Below are 15,463 nucleotides of genomic sequence, written 5' to 3' on the forward strand. Positions count from 1 at the left end.
GGTACTATCAAGGAATTTGGACTTTATCCCACAAGCTATGAAAACAACCAAATGGTGATAGCTGATTCTGTATCTTGGTCATTGTTTCCTGAGGTCTACTTCTTGCCACTGGGCAGTCCACGATAAGGACTGTCCAGTAGAATACGGGCACAGGGTGGAAAGGGTTATGCCTCCCAAATCTGGCACTGCCATCCTTCTCTTCCTCAGCCTGAGGAAAAACACATTGGATACAAATGAAGAAATAAAAAGTTCTTGCCGAAACCGGTTTGGCTCAGTGGATAGAGCGTCGGTCTGCGGACTGAAAGGTCCCAGGTTCGATTCCGGTCAAGGGCATGTACATGGGTTGCGGGCACAGCCCCGGTAGGGGGTGTGCAGGAGGCAGCTGGTCGATGTTTCTCTCTCATCGATGTTTCTAGCTCTCTATCCCTCTCCCTTCCTCTCTGTAAAAAATCAATAAAATATATTTGAAAAATAAAATAAAATAAAAAAATTAAAAGTTCTTTACAGGAGGATTTAGGCAATTTTCCCAAAGTCATATCTCATGGAGGGGGGACGTGTTATGGAGGAGAGAGTCAGGTGCTGGTCGTCTAGTCTGGTTCCCTCTGCCCCGGCTGAGATGCCCCACGTGGACATGGTCATTGCATCATTCCTGCCTCCCAACTCCCTTCCTGACTTCCCTCAGGCCTATTTACCCACTTCCCCATCAGTCTATTTTCTTCTTCATAAAGAAAGAATCAGTTCCCCATGCCTCGGTTTGTTGTTATGTCTGGGCAATTTTCCAGGCATCTGCTAAATGTTGTACTTTCTCCTCTCCCCAGCTTCTGCTGTCCCTGCAGAGGGAAAAGTGGAGCTCTGATCCATGCTTGTTGGGATTTGGTGGTGGGCTTCTCTATTCCGGGCTACAGTTGACATTCATCATATATAAAGTGTGGCTAATAGTGGTACCTCTTTCCAGGATTGTTACAAAGATTAAGTAATGTGACACTCCTATAGTGACATGTAATTTATTCCTGTTGTTATCATTATCTGCAATATCTGTTGCAGCACGTTTCTAGAAGTCCAAATAAAAATGGCTTAATCTCTTAGTTTATTACCCAAGAAAACCAGAGGAAGGCAGTCCAGGACTAGGTCAGCATATCAACAATGCTATCTAGCATCCTGGTTCTTTCCATCTCTCCACTCTGCCATCCTTAGCACGTAGGCCTTTGGTTTTTACTCTTATGACTTCATGGCTATAAGATGGTCCTCATGATCCCAAGCAGACACAGCACACACCAATACCCCAAGTAGGAAAAAAGAAGTACATCTAGGCTTTCTCCAGGTGAGGACTGCCTTGCCCAGCAGTCTTCCAGGAAAACATGGCGTTAGAACTCACTGGCCAGAAAGAGTCCCATGCCTCTCCTCAGCTGCAAGGGAGGCTGGGAAAAAGCATCTGGAGACAGGAGTGGGTAATCATGTTTGGCTTAGAACTACAGATTCATTCTCTGGAGCTGCCAAAACACAAGAGGGAGAAAGGGGAGGATAGTTGTTGGGTGAGCAGTGAACAGAGGTTGCCATACCACTTTTATTGAGAAGATTCAGTAACATTGAGAAGATAATGTACATAAAGGACAGAGCACACTGTTGGATATCAAGTATGATCTTAGAACATGTAGGCTGTGATTATATTATTACTTGACATTATGTTGCTTTAAAGCCGTATAAATTGGTGTGTTTTTTGTTTTTTGTTTTACGTGTTTAGTATTATTTCCTTATAATGGATTCCCCAAAAGTGGGATTTATTAGGCCAAAAGTTATAAACTCCTGCCAAAAAAATAAGCCTGATTGTAATCATGAGGAAGTAGCAGACACATTTAAATTGAGGAACATTCTACTTAACAACTGTTAATCTTTAAAAACTGTCATTACCCAAAAAGAAAAAGAAAGGCTGAAGAACTGGTACAGAGTAAAAGAGAGTAAAAGAGACAGGGCAAGTAAAAGCAATGAAGGATGCTGGAGTGGATTTTGATCAGAAAAAAAATATATTTCAAAGAATATTATTGAGGCAACTGGCAAAAATCTGCATCTTGACTGTGTATTTAATAACAGTATTACATCAAAGTTACACTTCCCAATTTTAATATTTACATCATGGTTACATATGAGAATATTCTTATTCTTAGGAAACACACACTGAAGTGTTTAGGCAAAAGAACAGAATGGTATAATGTCTGCAACTTACTCTCAGAGAATCATCAATGTTGCTAATAATGATAATATTAATAACATCAAAATGAAATTGTAAATAATAATACATTAGTAAAATAATTGGTAAATCTAGATGAGCAGTTGCAGAAATTCCTGCTCTAGAACTAAAAATTTTTCAAAATGAAAGTTAAAGATAAAAAAATTAAAATTACAAACATAATTGTGGCTTTTGTTAGTTCATGCGCATTTATAAACCAGGTAGAAGACACTTTTTTATTGCATCCCTTGTTAACAATGAGCTTTTTTTTTTCATTTTTGCAAATTTACTAGGCTAAAATTAAAATGTTTAAGTTTATTTGTTAGATGAGTTGAATATTTTTCCATGACAACTCACTATATAGTTGCATTTTTCTTTTGTGTCTATTTATATCTCATGCTACTGTCTGTTAAAGCCTTGGAGTTTTTCTTATGGATTTGTATTCACCATTCAAGTAATTTGTTGCCAATGTGGGGTAGCTCTCTTTAAATAAGAAATCTACCTAAATACCTTGAGCCATTTGGAGAAGGACAGAAGCTAGGCAGGTTTGTAGAGTCTTTAGAAATTCTGTGCACATTCAGTGGGGATAATTCTTGCCAGTCCTGTATGGAACCAGGCACAGGTGCCACTGCTTTTCTCTTACTCTTAGACAACAGCCCTTAGTTGCAAACACAGTTTAAGTCTGTGACCAGCATGTCTAGCCCAAAGATATTGGTCACCTTATCTTTATTTTTTTATTTATTAAATTTATTGGGGTGACATTTGTCAACATGAACATGTAGGTTTCAGGTGTGGGTTTCTATGTTACCAGATCTGTATATTGCACCGTGTGCCCACCACCCAGAGTCAAATCTTCTCCTGTCACCATATATTAGAACCCCTTTCTCCCCCATCCCCTTCCACCTGGCAGTCCCCACATTGCTGTTGGTGTTCACAAGTTTCAGTTTTATATCCCACATATGAATGAAATCGGATAGTTCTTAGCTTTTTCTGACCACCTTCCTTATCTTTAATAGCAAATTTTCCCTTAGCTGGGGTGTGCTTCAGACTGGTAGCCTGCAGCGGCCAAGAAAGGGAAGGATGCATGGTTGGTTTCTCCTCTCCACTGTGTGACACTTCTCTTTTCTTCTCTCGCCCAACTGGTTAGCCTCTTGTGTTGGAGGAATGGTAAGCTATAAGGCAGCTCTCATAGCACCGACTCTGCTGTCAGCTGGCTTTGCACTTTCTGGGGCCTTTGGAAGATTGCCTCCTGGAGTCCTCCTATCGGTCATTTTACCTGGTTCACACATCTCTATTCCTATTGTTCACTTGTGATTCATTTGCAGCCCCTCTCCAGGGTCCACTCTCTAAGTGACCCTACTGAACAGGACTTCCGATGACACTTGGCTGGATTTCTCCCATGTCGTCCACATACGATCTATTAAAAAATATCCAGAAATGCCTTGGCCTGACAATCCTGGCTGATCCCAACACACCCTCTACCTTGGTGCCCTAGGCTGCTTTGACATCCTTGGTCAAGAGTCATCCTTGTGTCTTCCAGCTGCAGGAAAATTGTCTTTGAAAGGCATCTTAGGAGCCTTGGAAGGAAGTGGCAGCCCTCCCTCATTTACTCCCCTGCCCCACCACCACAGGCAGAAATGGGAACTCTCTTTGGCAAAATCCTTTCCAACAAGATCTCTTAAAAAATTCTGTGGAATCTAAGAATTATGGAAGTGGTTCTCAGTGTTTCCTTGGTAAATTTTGCATATGGTGATCTGGTTTTAGAATATATTTGTTGCGTTTGGTTATCCCAGTGAAACTTATATTTCAATATACCGTTTCCCTAGTTTTCATACCTACCATTTAGCCACATTTTGGGAGGCCATAGTTCAAGGCATTCTTTTCCCTAGATTAGAAGCTCTGGAGACAGGAGTAAATTACTGGATGCTTATTTTATCAGTAATTTTTTCAATGTATAACATACGTAGAGATAAGTACACAATGATAAATGTATAGCTTGATGAACTTACCAGAGTACAAATGCCCCGATGAAGAAAGGGAACATTACCAGCTTCCAGAAGCCCCCATCATATTCTTTCCCAGTTGAGTTCTTTCCAGGGTAACTAATATCCTGACTATTAACACCGTAGATCAGTTTTATCTGCTTTTAAGGTCTATCTAAGTAGAATCATTTCTGTCTGGCCAACATTATGTTTGTGAGATTCATCCATATTGTTGCCTTAAACTGGACACCATTCATTCTCACTACAGTGTAGCCATGGTGTTCATCTATCTGGACAGTTAATGTTTGACCAATGAATCTCTTCCCTTAAGGGTAGTTCAAAGGTTGACTGTGGCTTCCCCAGACCTTCTTTGATTCCAACTTGAATTCCAAGAGGAGGACTCTCAAGTCCCTCTGATGACCTGCATTGGGTATCAGGACAAAGCAGTTGAATTCTTTGTGATTAAAAAACCCACAACTATGTAGAAAGTTAGGCTTTTTCAGGGAAAGTTTGTTATACCTCCCCATTTTTTACATTTTATCCCATCAATCCGCTCTTTTAATTTGGCTGACTTAAAGTCATAAAATGTAAACACACACACACACACACACACACACACACACACATCCTCTGAGAAACATTTTGCATACATTCTGGTAACAGCTTGCATCTCGGCCACTGACATGCCATCCAGACTGAGGAAGATCCGAAAACTTTGAAACTATGTGAGCCACGGCCACGGCTGCATTGGCAAGCACAGGAAGCAAGGGGGGAGGTGGGAATGCGGGGGGGGGGGGGCGCGGTAATGCTGGTGGCTTGCATCATCACAGGATCAACTTCGACAAATATCACCCAGGTGACTTTGGGAAAGTTGGTGTGAGGCATCACCACTTAAAGAGGAACCAGAGCTTCTGCCCAACTGTCAACCTCGATAAACTGTGGACCTTGGTCGTGAGCAGACACGGGTAAAGGCTGCCAAAAACAAGACTGGAGCTGCTCCTTCCATGGATGTGGTGAGATCCGGCTACTACAAAACTCTGGGGAAGGGAGAGCTCCCAGAGCAGCCTGTCCTTGTGAAGGCCAAGGTCTTCAGCAGAGGAGCCGAGGAGAAGATGAAGGGTGCTGGTGGGGCCGGTGTCCTGGTAGCTTGAAGCTACATGGAGGGACGTTCATTAAAATGTCCACACGTAAAAAATTCTGGTAACCGTTGTATGATTTTTCTATCTCGTCAGAAATTATAATAAGTTTTATCACATAGGCCTCAAGAAAAATTGCAGCAGACCCATTTACAGTAACAACTGAAGATCAAAAATATGTTTTGGAATATATCTTGCATTGTACTTTAGAATGATATAATTAAAATGAAAGACTTCTAAGCATGACAGATTTTTATCTGAGACTTTAGATGACCTTTTAACTTATATTTAAATAAAAATTCACATTTTAAAATTCCACAGTGAAATTAATAAGTATTTTGAAAACTTGTCAGAGTTTACTTCATAGATTGAAATCCACACTACAGTTTAAAGTGCTGGAGTTAAACTATTATCTATATTCCTAATAATAAATGAGAAGCACCAAAGACTTGTCTTTTATGAAATCCTGCTTGACTAACATTAAAATATCAATAGAACATTATTTTAAATGATAAAATCTTTTCATTCAGATAGAGGTATATGTATAACTTTATTCATTTACTCATTCATTCAACAAAATATTTATTGAGCCCCTGCTATGTGCCAGGCTATAGATATGTCACATGAATAAGGTGAATATTGCTGCTGTCCTCAGGAGCTTATAGTTAACTGTAGTTGAGAGATGAATGAGTAAATAGATAATTTCTAGAAGGCTAATCACTGCTTCTGTATGTGCTATAGGATTCTGTATCTGCTATAGAATTCTCTATGTGCTCTAATATCACATGAAATGCACCAAATCAATCTTTGGAAGGTTGCGGAATCCTTTCCCCACGGGAAGTAGGCCTAAGGTGGATGAGAAGGTAGCCAGGTAGAGGGCAGAAGGGAAGGTGGTCTAGACATTTGCAAAGGCTGAAGCAACTGGATGCCATTCACTGACATAGGGCATATAGTACAAGAATTGGATTGGAAGGGAACTAGTTACATGAGCTGGGCACATGAAAATGAACACTCAAGAAGGCCAGAGAGAAATCATCATTAAGACAGCATAGTGGAGTGGAAAGGGCTTGAGAGTCAGGTCTACTGGAATTGAAACCCTAGGTTCACCATTTAATCGATATGCAAAGTTGAACAAATTCTCTAACTTTTCAGAGCCTCCTTTTCCCATTTTATAAAATAAGAATAATAACATGGACATTATAGGGTGTAGGGAGGGCTAAATGGGATAATGGTGCCTAGTCCAAAGCCTAGCACATTCTGAGCATTCAAAAAATAGGGACTTTGTTATTTCAGAAGGAAGTAAAAGATGGGGGAGGATTAGTGTTCAATGACGAAAGCCAGTTACAAGATCCCTATGGCTGTAGTTAAAGCTACTAGCAAATAGAGTTTCCTTTTCAATTGACAAGTGAACCACAAAAGTGAATGAACTTGTAGTTGTTCAGATAAAAGCAGAGTCAGAGTTGTAATTTCTGTTCCATGGATACAACTGTTGAGCAGATACACTCAGTGGGGGAATGGCCAACAGCAAAATTGTAAAGCAGGCTTGTTTGTCTTCAAACACTCCTGAACCAGCTTTTATTTCCCTTGTAAAAATGCAAAATTGACTTCTGAGCAGGGGTAATCAACTGAATATACAGGTTGGGGCAAAGGCAGGTTTACAGTCATGAGTACTTGAAACAGTTTATTCTTGTATTATTATTTATTACTCATTGTGTTACTTTCCATACACACAACTTTGCCCTACTCTGTATGCATTTACTTTGGCTTTCTCTTGAAACCTAATAAAATGACAGTAAATGAATTGTTCTTTAAGGTAGAAATACACAATAAAAATGAAATTAGTAGAAAAGATAAGAATATGTTGGAGTTTAGAAGCCATATGCACGAGAGGTATTTTACTTAGTAGACCTGAGAAAGGTGATCCCTAATTGCATCACAGGCCTCCCAAAAAGTGTGGATTAAAAACGGGAGGACTGATTTGTAAGTCGGTTTAAGGAGTGGTTAGATTCCTAGCTCAGTATCCAACCCTGTACAGAAAATCACTTTTTGGGGAACACTGGACACATTTGGGGATGGGATTCAGTAACAGAAAGGGGTGGTTTCAGTGAACATTTATGGAGCCATTTTTACTCCAATAAAATCCCCAGTCTTTTACCTCCATTATAATTCCATTGCACTGAAGATTGGAATGTTCTGACCTCCTGGGGAGGAAAGACATAAAAGATACTGACGTCAAGAGTGTCCCAGCTAAATTACCCAAATAGGCGGCCCACGACCAGAGCCAGCAGTCAACAAGGCTCACCATGGGATCAGAACTTCCAATAGGCTTTTTCCGTACCTCACTCCTAAATTTGAGTAGATGACCAAAGATTAACAGATATCTATGGAAAACCACCAATGTGAAAGGTAGAGACCAAAACAAACCAACGTAGCAACTTGGAAGAAACCAAGACTATGATAGAATCCGAAGACTATTGGTATCCACAGAGGAAACAAGAGTGGGGAGGAAAACAAAGCGCTGGAAAGGAGGGCAAAAGTGAGACACAGCGACCTGAGCGCTGGCTGCCCGCAGGGTCTTCCGGCATGTTACGCGGAGAAGAATGCCCTTGCCAGGGCTCTGTTCCAGGCTGTGCACTATCCCCACTGTGCACCGGAGCCAATCCGTTGGGGCAGGAGAGGCCAGTTGAGGGGCTGCTCCTGCCAGTGGTGGGATTGTAGGGTGAGAGATCTCCATTGTAGGCACACCTGGAGCGCCCGAGGGCCTGACCCTGCTTTGTCTGGAATGCTGTGGGGAGGTTATCTGAAGCCAAATAGCCTTTTAAAACGCTTTTTACCACCCTATGGACTTCATTTTTAAAAAAAATTAAATCTTTATTGTTGAAAGTATTACATATGTCTCCCTTTGTCCTCCATTGACCCTCTCCAGCCTGCCCCTGTCCACCGCCCCAGGCCTTCACCACCCCACTGTCTGTGTCCATGGGTTATGCATATATGCATACAAGTTCTTTGGCTGATCTCTTCCCACTCACCCACCCACCCACCCCGCCTTCTCTCTGATTCAGCAATCTATTCCATGCTTCTATGTCTCTGGATCTACTTTGTTCATCAGTTTATTTTGTTCATTTGATTCCACATATGAGTGAGGTCATGTGATACTTATCTTTCTCTCACTGGCTTATTTCGCTTAGCATAATGCTCTCCAGGTCCCTCCATGCACCCTGTGGATTTTGGATATCTTCCCTGATAAGGTGCATTGTCTCCTGTCCTGATAACCCTGATGTCATCTGAATGTTAGCATGGCACCACAGGCCTGGAGAGCCAGTTGCACCATGTGCAGAAGAACCGGTTGTTCCTGCAGCAAGAGCCGCCAGCACACTCAAGGGCCTGCCCCTGCGCTCAGGTGACTGCAGCAATACGGGGCAGATATAAGCTGACACTCAAAAGCTCGGAACAGACAGGAGACGGATCTTCTACAGGGCAGGAGAACCTTTTTACTGCCAAGGGCCTTTTGGATATTTATAACATCATTCTCGGGCCATACAAAATTATCAACCTAAAAATTAGCCTGCTATATTTGGTCAAACACATGGGCCAGACCAACTTATACGGCCTGCGGCTGGGATGTTCCCCACCCCTGAAGCAGCAAACTAAAAAGATGTAAAGAACTGGAAGCTCAACGGAAAGTCCAGGAGAAGGAAAACAATGATCTGTTGAAAGAGCTGGAGCGATGGTGGTGGTGCTGGAGAACACCATCAAGAAGTGGGAGAAGTGCCTGGAGAGGGTGAAGAGCAGTGAGCTGAACATGCTGTCCAGTGAGCTTGAGCAGACCCTGGCACCATCACCTACCTGACCTCACTACAGGTTACCAACGGGAAGCTCATTGGAAGTTAGGGGAGATAGAAATAGTGATGTGTGTTGGGTGAGAGATGACAAACTGTTAAGTTTTCCTATGTTCAAATCTATGGTTATGTAAAAACAAACAACAAAAAAAACACACACCAAAAACATCAATCTGTGCACGTAAGATTAGTGAGCTTTTTTCTGTTTGATATGGCTCAATTAAAAAAAAACAAAACACCAACAATTGTTGATCAGGTTTCAACTTAAATAAGCAAACTCAAATGCCTAAGGGGGCCAGGCAAGGAGCTTAAATGAGTGAGTGGCAAACTATGAACAACATAGCTCTGTTCTTCAAGTAGACTGCCACGACTTAGCTCCAACTACGGAAACGTGGGCCCTGGATCACTAGATTTAAGGTTTTTAAGAAAAGCCTCGTTTATAAATTTTTACAGATGAAAATATCTTGATGTTTAAAACATTGACAAAACCATATGTGGGGGCTACCTTTGACCTATATGCTGTCAATTTGCAGCTCTAAAACGATGACACTTTTTCATGCTCCCTTGAAGGATAGAGGATAGACATAATATACTCAAAATTATATGGCATTGGGTTAGTAAAATTGGCTCTGAATGAAAATAATTTTAAACAGCAAATCTAGGAGTGAAGATCTATAAAATTATCATGCCAAAGCAAAGCAAAAAAAAAAAAAAAAAAAAAAAAAAGAAACAAAACCTCTGGACTTAACCCTTTTCCAAGGCAGGTTGACATAACAAATCAGAATTACTTGGTGCATAAAAGACACCAAAGATCATGCCTTTGACTTTACATATCTAGAGAGAGAATTTAATAGGGGTGACTGTTACAAATTAATTGAAGCTCTAAAGTACCTGGATTTGTGCAGGCCCTGCTAATATTTAGAATATTGAAAGTCTATTTTTAATCTGATATCTATGGATTACTTACCATTTCTGATGACTTCCCGGATGGTCAGTGTCCTGTGTCAAATACCAAGCAATGTTCTATATTTAAATCTTCTCATTACTAAACTATCTATGTCTGTTCTATATTTAAATCTTCTCATTACTAAACTATCTATGTACAGATGAGCAAGGGTAAAAAGTAAATCAAATAAGTAATCGGGGGCGGGGGGGTGGTAAATCAGTGTATTGTATAAACAAAGACACAGGCAGGTTCAGTGATTGCCCGGGCTGGAGGTAGAGAGGAGATGGACTGTAAACAGACACAAAGGACCTTTTGGGATGATGGCAGTGCTCTAAAACTAGATTGGGGTGATTGTTTCATGACTGTACAGATATATTACAACTCTTGAATTGTTCACTTAACATTGCTGAACTTTATGCTAGGTAAATTATACCTTAATAAAGCCAGATTTTTAAAAAGAATAATAGCCCTGACCGGTTTGGCTCAGTGGATAGAGCGTCGGCCTGCGGACTGAAGGGTCCCAGGTTCGATCCCGGTCAAGGGCATGTACCTTGGTTGCGGGCACATCCCCAGTGGGGGGTGTGCAGAAGGCAGCTGATCAATGCTTCTCTCTCATTGATGTTTCTATCTCTCTATCCCTCTCCCTTCCTCTCTGTAAGAAATCAATAAAATATATTTTAAAAAAAAGAATAACAGATGATCATTTAAGTGGGCTGAGTATGATGAGAAACAAAATATTTACGCAATCTCCAAGTATCTCCCCTCTAGCTACTTGTTAACTACAGTGGGAAAATAGTAACACTATGGTGGAGAAAACTGGCAGACACCACTTTAACCAAGGGATCAAAATTAACATCACCAGGAAAGGGACTTGTGGATATCATATACTCTCTGAAATGATGCAGAGAGAAGGGTAATAACATCAATTTGTGGTATTCCTGCCAAAAATGTATAATCTGAAAATAATCCTGAGGAAGCATAAGACAAACCCAAGTTGAGGGACATTCTACAAAGTAATTGACCAGTAGTACCCTTCAAAAGTGTCCAAGCCATGACGGACAGATGGAGCAATGGCCCTGATTAAAGTAGATTAAGGAGATGTGACAATTAAGTGCAGTGAGAGGCCCTATACTGGGTCCTGGTCCAGAAAACGACATTAATGGGGCAAGGTCTGTACATTAGTTAATAGTATTGTATCCATGTTAATTTCCTGCTTTTGATAATTGTGCTGTGATTGTGTGAGATATTAAAATTAGGGGAAACAGGATGAAGGGTATGTGGGAATTTCTGTACTATTTTTGTAACTTTTGTAAGTTATTTTGAAATAGTTTCAAAATGAAAAGTTAAAAGGAAGTTTTATCTTTCAGCTGGGAAAATGGCAATGGATTGATAAGAAATCAATGGTGAAGTGATGACCAAAATTCCTATCCATTGTTCAGAAAGCAATAGGTAAGGACGTTGATAAACATTTTAAATGAAGTACTAACAATAAATATTACTATATTAACCATTCTCTTTTCCTTTTTTCCCCTCCCAAATGGAATCACACTACATATACCATTCTGCATTTTTCTTTTTCTGTCGAACATTGCCTTTTTAGTGACCCTTGTATTAGTGAAATAAAACCTACAATGTTTAATTCTCTTTTGCTTAATATTAAGAGACTTATGGGTCACAACATTTGATGCAAACCTTGTAAAGATAATCTCATTGGTCCAAGAGCTTTCAGAGTTCTAAGTCCTGTTCTAGTTATTTTTCTGCTCAGTAAAGATAATAAAATGAATGTTTATATTCTGGTAACTACAGAATATTAACCCACATGGAAACCCAAGTAGGGCAAAGGTCTATGTGTGCTCTGTCTTTGTTGTAATATATTGAATCTTCTCTTCAATGTTTACTGAAAAAGAGCAAGTAGCCGTTGAGGGGGGTCAATTGTTAACTTCAAAGCTCTTACCTAATCTCCTGGAATGTAACCTTTAACTTATAGCAATGATCAGAAAGCTTATAAACATAAGCTTAAATGTATATGCACACTTTAAATAATTATAAAGGCGGTGTTTATTAAAACACATCTCATTTTCAAAATTGAGCTATCAGCTGTTGAAGTGTTTATACATTTTTTGGGACACCCTGTATATAGGATATATTTCTATCAGTAGAATTTCTAGGTCAAAACACATATGCAATTATTATTTTGATAGATATTTTAAAATTTGCCTCCCATAAAAGGTTGCTGATATATATATCAATCTTATTCATTTAAAAATGTTTATTTCTCACTAGTGGACCAGTGCATGAAACTTGTGCATGGGGTGGGGCGGGTAGGGGTGTCCCTCAGCCCAGCCTGCACCCTCTCCAATCTGGGACCCCTCGGGGATGTCTGACTGCCGGTTTAGGCCCGATCCTGCAGAATTGGACATCCCTCTCCAATCCAGGACCACTGGCTCCTAACTACTCACCTGCCAGCCTGCCTAATGCCCCAACTGCCCTCTCCTGCTGGCCTGCTTGCAACTACTACCCCCCTGCTGGCCAACTGCCCCCCCTTGCTCACCTGATCGCCCGCAACCGCCACCCCCACCGGCCTGATTGCCCCAACTGTCCTCCTGCCAGCCTCCTCCCCCAACGGCCCCCCCTGCTGGCCTGCTCACCCCCAACTGCCCCCCTTGCTGGCCTGCTCGCCCCCAACTGCCCCCTCCCCCGGTCTGATCACCCCCAACTGCCCTCCCCTCCTGGCCTGATTGCCCCTAATCGCCTCTGCCTCAGCCCCGCCACCATGGCTTTGTCCAGAAGGTCTCCCAGTCTGCTTAGCATATTATCCTTTTATTAGTATAGATCAGTGGTCAGCAAACCGTGGCTTGAGAGCCACATGCGGCTCTTTGGCCCCTTGAGTGTGGCTCTTCCACAAAATACCATGGCCTGGGTGAGTCTATTTTGAAGAAGTGGTGTTAGAAGAAGTTTAAGTTTAAAAAATTTGGCTCTCAAAAGAAATTTCAATCGTTGTACTCTTGATATTAGCTCTATTGACTAATGAGTTTGCCGACCACTGGTATAGATGTTTAAAAAATTTTGATGCTTTTGTAACCATTAATATTTGAAGATTTTTTAAATCAATACATACTGATTTCAGAGAGGAAGGGAGAGGGAGAGGGAGAGAGAGAGATAGAAATATCCTTGAGAATCATTCATTGGCTGCCTCCTGCACACCTCCTACTGGGGATCAAGATTGAAACCCAGGCATGTGCTCTGACTAGGAACTGTGGCCTCCTGGTTCATGGGTCAATGCTCAATCATTGAGCCACACTGGCTAGGCAATACAAAGATTAAAAAAATAATAATAAAAGGTAACTTTTCTCCTCTTCCCCCATTGTCCTTCTCATCTATCCTACCTCCCTGCTGTAGCCCATGCTATTACAATGTGGTATATCCTTCCAAACTTATTGCTCTCACATATGCTACCATTACATACATATACATATATACATAGTCATACATATGTATATATAATTAGGCAATCTTTTTGTTTAAATTTGTACTGAAATGGAATCATACTACATATATTATAAGCAAATTATGTTTTTCACCTCATATTTATGTTAAATAAGTACTCATATACATTACTGTTTCTATTATAATTTTCTGCACACATATATATGCATATATATATTCCAATAGATACAATTTTATCTAAACAAGATTATATCACAAACACATTGTTTTTGGTATTGCATGCATGCTATTTTTAAAGGCTTTTTTTTTTTTTTATTGGTGGGAAGGCTTGTTTCTCCCACCCCTTTCCATCTGCCACCCATATCACCTTCTCTATTCCCTCTCCCTGAAAAGCAAACCGTGTTGACAGCTTATTATGCTCTTATAATTATACATATTTATATAAATACCATTGCTACACATACTTTGTATTTATTAGTGCACAAAGAAGTGTGCTTAACTTTCTGTTGCATCATCATTACTAGCTTATGTGATTCACAGCATTTTAGAAACAAAAATGTATGAAGTAAAAAGAACAGTTATGATGTAAAAGTATATAGATAAATATTCTATCTACTAATAGTTTCTAGTAGTGTTACTCAAGGGCTTGGAAGTGCTAAGCTATAACTTAGAACTGTGATCAAAACGTAATATGTAAGCTCATTTTTCTCCAAGCAGCAACCCAGAAATGAATTTTAGTCTGGGCATTGTACACTGCTGCCAAAATCTTGTTAACTGCAATTGAATTGTAAAAGTCCATATGTCAGCACACAATCAAAAACACAACCTTGCAATACAATAAATACAATACATGCATAGAATTACATTAATTATAAGTAACTCAGAATTGTCGACAACAAATTAATATGACAATTAACTAAATTTAAAACTTAATATTTCACAACTGAGCTAAGCTAATACAAGAGAAGCTAACAACTCTAAAATACCAAGCTGAAATTGGAATAAATTTTATTATCAAAGACACAAGCTTTAGCTTATCATCAGACTATTTTCTCCTCAGCCCAGCCTGCACCCTCTTGCAATCCGGGACCCCTCGGGGGATGTTCGACTGCAGGTTTAGGCCTACCCGGGATAGACCTAAACTGGCAGTCAGACATCCCTCTCACAATCCAGGACCGTTGGCTCCTAACCACTCACCTGCCTGCCTGCCTGATCACCCCTAACCACCTCTGCCTCGGCCCCCCATGGAGGCTTCATCCAGAAGGACGTTGGAATGATATCTGGAAGGTCATTCAGCTATCCAGTCTAATTAGCATATTACGCTTTTATTATCATAGATATATATTTTTTTATTAATTTCAGAGAGAAAGAGAGTGGGAGAGATAGAAACATCAATGATGGGAGAGAATTATTGATCGGCTGCCTCCTGCATGGCCCTCACTGGGGGTTGAGCCCACAAGCCCAGGCATATGGCCCAACCCGGAATCAAATCATGACCTCCCAGTTCATAGGTTGCCACTCAACCACTGAGCCACGCCGGCCTGGCCCATGCCTGATCATCTTTACATGGCCATGTCTGGCTGCAAGGTAGACTGGGAAGTCTAGTGTAGCTTTACCCTGGAGGCTGAGTACCTAGCTTAAAAATCAGAGATTCTGCTATTGTTATATAAAAAGGGGGGAAGATAGGTATCATAGTACCTGATTCAGGAAATTTCAAATTACTATGCACAGAAGTTGGAAAGGATTGTTAAAATAAAGTAAAGGTAGTTTGTAGATGGAGTGGGTGTGCTGAAGGATGTTGATGTGAAGGAAGTTCCCTAAGGAAAGGTTGTGTTTTTGAGGTGGATATCCGGAAGAGGCTGGGTGGCTTCCACATATCTGCTGGAGCA

This window comes from Eptesicus fuscus, chromosome 15 (genome assembly GCF_027574615.1).
Source record: "Eptesicus fuscus isolate TK198812 chromosome 15, DD_ASM_mEF_20220401, whole genome shotgun sequence".
NCBI classification, from domain to species: Eukaryota; Metazoa; Chordata; class Mammalia; order Chiroptera; family Vespertilionidae; genus Eptesicus; species Eptesicus fuscus.